The sequence below is a fragment of the Strongylocentrotus purpuratus genome, unplaced genomic scaffold (genome assembly GCF_000002235.5).
Source record: "Strongylocentrotus purpuratus isolate Spur 01 unplaced genomic scaffold, Spur_5.0 spur5_scaffold_16, whole genome shotgun sequence".
Taxonomy (NCBI): Eukaryota; Metazoa; Echinodermata; class Echinoidea; order Camarodonta; family Strongylocentrotidae; genus Strongylocentrotus; species Strongylocentrotus purpuratus.
In genome coordinates, this window is record NW_022145601.1 from 23,779,895 (window position 1) to 23,786,291 (window position 6,397).

Here is a 6,397-nt window from a genome sequence, read left to right on the forward strand (position 1 = left end):
TACATGTAGGTTACCAATAACGTCATCATGATTATTATCATCATTATCATCACCATCATTAATACTGTAGAGTCATAACAACCCAATAAACAAAATCACGTGAAAATCACGTCAATATCAAGGTATCGACTTGAGGAGAGTTACGTTCTTCAAACACCGTACATTTACGTAAATGTGTTAATACGTGTATTGCATTAGGTAACTTAAAACACACGTACACTATATCACGCAATTGTCACTGCAATATCACCATTATAATAACGTGATTATCCCTACCTTGGAGACCATGGTTTGTAAACCTAATACTCCCGTGTTTGTTTGGTTATGAAATTACATCTTCATACACGAAATTATCGCGTCACAGAAATACGTGAAGCGTTAATGATAGTTTTAGTCAAAATATCTGCGTGAAATTCACGTGAATATTACGAGGCTGACTTGAGATGAATCATGTTCTTCATTCACGTGAAATTTACGTCGAAGAGGAAGTATGTTACTGTAACCCGCGTTCAACCCAATAATTACGCAAATGTTACACAATAAATGAACCAAAATAATGACGTTCTCATCCCGTTTCTGAACATCGTGTCTTGGATCTTCCATAATTACGTCCAGGCGCGCCGGAAGCAGTTTGGAATTAGAGGGGGTTGGGTGGGGGGGGGGGGGGGGTGCAAACAACCCAGAAGAGAAAGCTAGTTGCAAATGGTCCAGTTGATGAACCATTTTTAATGCCAACTGGTAACCCTGGAAATTGAAATGGGCTAAATGATCCAGTTGATCCAGGCCAGTTATAATTCAACTGGTCTAGCTGAGCCATTAGAACCATTTGGTAAAACTTCCAACCAGTTGAACAGCAACAATACTTCAATACTGGTACGTCTGTATTTCCAATGTAAGGGCATTGGTAATAAGTAGACTTACATAATTGAATTAATCGAAAAAAATTCGTATACTTGTACTTTATTGAAATTATTTTAGTTCACAGTTAATGTTTCCCTTATTCATGTTTAACTATTTATACGAAGTAGCGAAATGTCCTAATAACTGGTAATTTATATTTGTAGTATTTTCGAAATGAATTGCATATAACTAAATCATCAGTAATTAAGAAATATGCTGTAAATTCAGATAAATTGTTTAAAAAACATAAACACATCTGCACGCACCCCATATTCAATATGCAAATGAATTGGTGTCAGCTGGGTCAACTCGAAATATGCCAACGCTCAGTCATCAACTGGTGCAACTGGAAATGTGCACACTCCAGTTATCAACTGGTGCAATGAAAATATGCCAACAGTCAGTTATCAACTGGTGAACATAGAAATATGCCAACAGTCACGGGATTATCACCACGGAACTTAAATAGTAACTGTGAAACCATCAAGACACCCAAGAATAACTCATTTTCACACATGGAAAACACGGAATACCCAGCTTATATTAATAATCCGTTTGAGTCACACGATCATCACCGCGGAACTGCTGGCAACTTTGGCTACGATTTAAATAGGTGTTTTAAGACACCTAATAATGACTAATTTTTCACACCTAAATATCACGGATTCACAGCTTAGATTAGTAATCAGTTTTAACTACGTGATCATCACCAAGAAAGTTATGGTAACTTTGAAACCATTTAAATAGGTGTTTTAAGACACCTAATAATGACTAATTTTTCACACCTAAAAGTCACATATGCCCAGTTTAGATTAATAATCCGTTTGAGTCACGAGATCATCACCGCGGAACTTATGGCAACTTTGACTTCCATTTAAATAGGTGTTTTAATACACCTAATAATGACTAATTTTTCACACCTAAATATCACGGATTCACAGCTTAGATTAGTAATCAGTTTTAACTACGTGATCATCACCAAGAAAGTTATGGTAACTTTGAAACCATTTAAATAGGTGTTTTAAGACACCTAATAATGACTAATTTTTCACACCTAAAAGTCACGTATGACAAGCTTAGATCAATAATCCGTTTGAGTCACGAGATCATCACCGCGGAACTTGTGGCAACTTTGACTACCATTTAAAAAGGTGTTTTAAAACACTGAATAATTACTAATTTTCACACCTACATATCACGTTTTCACAGCTTAGATTAGTAATCAGCTTGAGCCACGTGATCATAACCAAGAAATTTATGGTAACTTTGAAACCTTTTGAAGAGGTGCGTAAGACACCTCAGAATTACTAGTTGAATATAACCAGAGATTCACGGACAGAACAATAAGACGATTAGCCGGTGTAAGTAACGTGATTATTACCATCAACCTTGGATAACCTGTGAAACCAATCAATAAAGGTGCTTACAAGACCAAATAATTACGTATTTATCGCCACCATCGGTTAACTGACAAAAAACTCGTTGCTTGGTCAAGTGGTTATTTGGTCATAAACACTTGATTTACAGAGGTATGTGGAATCACGTTACTCCAGTCGCGTGATAAACTGGTGGTTTTTAGGTTAGATGAAAACGTGAACAGGAGTACCTTTTTTGTTTAAATGAAGGCACGTGTCGATAACGTTTAAATCTAGTTCAAAAGGCACTATACTTTAAAATCACTTAAAATACACTCCCAAAAGAGGTTACTTTTTGGTGTTCTGTTTATTGGGAATGATTTAAATCATTATATCATTATTTTAAATATTTTTATAATTATTATACATATCATAGTTATAATTATTATCAACATTATTGCAATCATTGCTGTTGTTGTGGTAATTATCATTATTAATATTATTACCGTCTCAATAAAGGCAACATGTCTACAGTGACTTGCTTTCCTGTTTTCTCTGTGTGGCCTTTAAAGACAGATTTTTACTGTATCATTGTTATCATCATCAACATCATCGTCGTCGTCGGCATCGTCCTGGTCGGCATCAGTAAACCCACGCAAACATTCTTTTCACATTGATATCATAGTTCCGTAGCTCTTACAAATACTTATGATTGAATATGTTGAGAGATACAAACAATTCAAGATGTCACTTTAAGCAGTGTTTCCTCGAAATGTGGATGATACTTCTTGAATACTCGAGGCAAAACAGGTGATTAAAACACATGTTTTTGTGGCAGGAAAACAGTAACATATTAAAAAAAGTGTGGCAGGTTATATTTCAGACAAGTAAAATAATAATGTGATAATAAATAAGATAATGAACAAATCAAGAAAAAGGGTTGCGATGAAAGTGAATAACAAAGGAAACCAAATGTTTGTTATACTTTGATTTTTAATAATAAATTTGAACGCTAAATCAAAAATTGAAAGAAAGTGGTGATAGTTGTTGAACATTACAGAAATGATATATACTTGTACAATCATATGGTTAACTAGACCGAAAGCTTCAGTCTCGGATATCGACTGTTGTTCCGCTGAGATTGCATCTGGCTCCTCTGACCGCCTCTATACATAGACTGAAGATCGTCCTATGGGGATTGTACGGGAGGAATGGTTCGGTTCGGCCGGACCGCGATGGATGAGATATGCAACGAGATTTACACTCTTTACATCCTCATAAATGCACTTTGGCTGCAATATTACAACTATTATATTAAAAAATAGAAAATAACACAGAATTATCTACTTTGACTTTATACGGTAGCTTGCTCATTTAGATCCTAAATTAATGATTCATCAGACAAAGTCTCGTAGTCAAATTGATTCGTTGTCATCCATCTTGTTTTCACGAGTCAGCCCGGCTTGACCCAGTGATAAATGAATATTTACATAAATTCAATATTAAACGATTGCTCTGATTGGCCATTGGTATTTGTCTATCTACTTTATAGATCAGAAAATTAGATCTAAATAAAGAAAATCGGGGGAGAAAATTTCGGGAACCAAAAGAGGTTCCGCTCCGGCTCTATCTATCCAGACGTTGCGATTTGTTTTTGATACCGTCTGTGTATGGGGAATATCAACAAATGTCAGTTTTATTAAAGAAATGACCCATACCAGACGGTTATTTCTGTCTAATGGTTAACGTGCAATCAATGGATAAAAGCAAAATACTAGAATTCATTCAAATATTCCTGCAGGACAAAGGTTTAATTTACCCAAGTGGATCTAAGTAACAATCCCCTGTGTGCGTATTTTATGATAGAAAAAAATAATTTGTCATACTGTCCCGCCGAAACTTTACATAGTTGATTTTCCCGTCGATGTCTTTAATTACGGGTTGTGGTTTGGAAAACCAAGCAATTCAGAAGTCTGAACTTTTTTCATTTGAGTAAAAATCGCTAAAGGTTATTCATGAACTCTCATTAATAGTTTAAACCATGTAATAATGAAAAAAGCATTGTAAAACCACAAATTTTAGAAGGAATTTTTGAAAAGACAATTATTCACGTAACTCTAAAAAGGTTTACATGAAACTGACGGTATGATTTCCACAGAATGTGTGATATATGATCTTGCAAAAATGTATGAATTTATCAATGAATTTATTTTCACAAAGAAAACGAATCATTTACTCTATGTTTTCTTGTCTCATTCAAATTAAGTGATGACGTAATTCACGAAAGCGATTACGGGCAAATCGTATTTTGTCCCTTCAGACTTACGTTACAGAATCTTTTTATCGCGAGTAAAGCAAAAACAAACTGGATTTTGATTAGTTCATTTGTTGCTCTCTTCCAACAATCATCAGGGAATACGCAATGATTGATTACGCAATCTGGCGAGACGCCTTGGACAATGAACAAATATCCGCGTAAGAGGAAATCGCTTGAAATGGCTTCCCAGTTTGAAGGGCTTCGATCAGTCTTTACGTGAAGTACTGGACGATCTTCCTTTCCGCTCCTTCATTCAGGAAGAGGGTGCATCTCCACGGACGATACGGTCAAACGAGCGCGGTATACGTCAACCCTCACTTGAAGTCGTTTATATTTATCTTTTCTCTCCAAGCTGGCGGAGGTGTACATGATGATGAGACCACTGAGGAAAATCAATCAGAGTGCTTGTACCGCCAAAGTGCTATAATATAACCTATCCTTGAAACTAAAACAAAAAAGGCTTATGAAAGAGCACAAATGTATAGAAATACACCAATGAGCTTACTCTTCGATCTGCGCTTGCGTGTATGCCTAATGGTGACAAAGGATTGTGGGAAAGGAAGTCTGGGAAGGGTGAGTGTGTGGGGGTGCGGAGGGCTGTACGAGAGACGTTATGACTGTAGACATTATGGCCCGATGTTGATTGTATAGAAAAATGAGCTAAAAGTTATTTTTATAATGACATCTCTCCTGAGTTCAACATACTCTTGCTCTGTTTTTCTTGTTAATTTTAGCTCATGATGGGTAGGAAGGATTTCTTTATTTTTTTTCTTCAATTTTCTGTGTATAGGTCCTATTTGTAGTTAGGATGTTAGATGTTTTCGCGTGAGAGGAAATGATATTTTAATCCATAGTCATGGGTAAACCCTGTTTTAAGGATGTTCTTTTTTTCCTTGATATTTTTCAAACACATCTTACTAAACCTCTCAAGGATAATCATTATAATCAAGTAATCCATCTACGGCTTCATATTTACCGTCTTTGATTTGAATTTATTTGTAAAACGGGCATTCTGAGTCGAAAGCTTTGGTCTCATGCTGGAGCAGTAATAGGATTACATTTTCTGGGAAAAGCCCAAACAACAAAAGAATAACTAATGTATATTAAGAGTGTTATTGGCGAATCACAGAAAAGAAAATCGGTTACCCTTTATATATTGTATGTTTCACATGTTATTTTTATGGATTAAACAAAAAGACAATGATAATTTACTTTATCTGTCAGTCCCAAAAATCTGAAAATTATGCTGATTTTAAATTTATTTCTTACTGTCACTGTTTATTCGTTTGTTGGAAGATTTTCGGCCAACTATTTGGTAAATTTGATTAGACACAGCCACATCTCCCCATCGTATTAATGCCCTTCTCCCTGAGGGCCCTGCAGTCATATTGCATGACAAGGCGCCCAAGAATTCAAATAATTTCTTTCTACCGGGAACCCATTTGGGTGTAGAGTGAGAAATGCACATTTAAGTTTTGCCAAATGACATTTTGTTCCATGGAGAGACTCGAAGCGCGAACCATGTGATCCAGCAACCTATCCACTAGACAACAATATCTCATTTGAAATAACATTTCGACGACCCTGCAAACGTGGTTGAACAGAGAGTACCGAAGTGTTTGAAAAGCGCGATTTTTTTTCTTCTCCCCCAAGTTTTTCCTAGTTGTCAAAAGATGACATTGAACCGCTCGGTCTCCTGGATCCAATTTTTTTCTTTTAAATTAATTAATATTTTGTTTCCCATTTGTGGGATTGAACACCCTTAGCAGCACGTTTGCTGTTTTTCATAGGGGTCCAAGTTAAATCCGTTTATAGCTGAAACCCA